The sequence below is a fragment of the Salmo salar genome, chromosome ssa06 (genome assembly GCF_905237065.1).
Source record: "Salmo salar chromosome ssa06, Ssal_v3.1, whole genome shotgun sequence".
NCBI lineage: Eukaryota > Metazoa > Chordata > Actinopteri > Salmoniformes > Salmonidae > Salmo > Salmo salar.
This window is the reverse complement of record NC_059447.1, coordinates 84,792,689-84,793,252: the sequence shown is the minus strand read 5'-3', so window position 1 is coordinate 84,793,252 and position 564 is coordinate 84,792,689. Positions and strand designations below refer to the sequence as shown.

The following is a 564-nucleotide window of genomic DNA, read 5'->3' as shown; positions in this document are numbered from 1 at the left end:
ATTTCCGAGACAACAGGAACGACTGGCTTTTACAACCGACACGGTGCTCGAGCTCTCTGAAAGATAAGCCTATTTCCCCGAAGTGGTGAGCGCCTGCACGCGCAGTGAATACCGGAGCTCGTTGGGAATTAGCACGGTTCTCCACTGTTTCCACGGACTGTAGTGCGTACAGTTTGAAAAGGTTCAAGAAGCTCTCTGTCAAGACGGCCAATCAAGAGGCAGGCCTGATCGTGCCCACTCCACGCAATGGATGTCACTGCCTTCTTAAAGGGCCAGAAAGGATCTTCACTTCACACGTTATGAAAGAGGTGAAAATGCATGGTTTTCTTATAATAAAAAATGCATACATTTATCAATAAATGTTATAAAATAGATCTGTTTTGAAAATAACTATATGCAATTGAATTGGTCAGTTCCAGTAATTGAAATTCAACAGAATAATTATGAAAATAGAACACTATTCTTAATTGTTTTTAATGTTTTTAAATTTAAACTTTATTTAACTAGGCAAGTCAGTTAAGAGCAAATTCTTATTTACAATGACGGCCGACCCCGGCCAAACTT

General features: G+C 39.9%; 1 protein-coding gene across 4 annotated transcripts in view; it reads right to left on the bottom strand.

Moving 5' to 3' along the window:
* Positions 1 to 227, bottom strand: part of LOC106608242 (coiled-coil domain-containing protein 85C-A) — a 110,622-nt gene extending 110,395 nt beyond the window's left edge. The window contains exon 1 of one of the 4 annotated variants that reach the window (XM_045721099.1): positions 1 to 227. This exon is cut by the window's left edge and continues 1,301 nt beyond it. The gene's annotated coding sequence lies outside the window, so the exon portion shown is untranslated. The other 3 variants (XM_045721100.1, XM_045721097.1, XM_045721098.1) reach the window with 3 other exon arrangements.
* Positions 228 to 564: the final 337 nt, after the last annotated feature.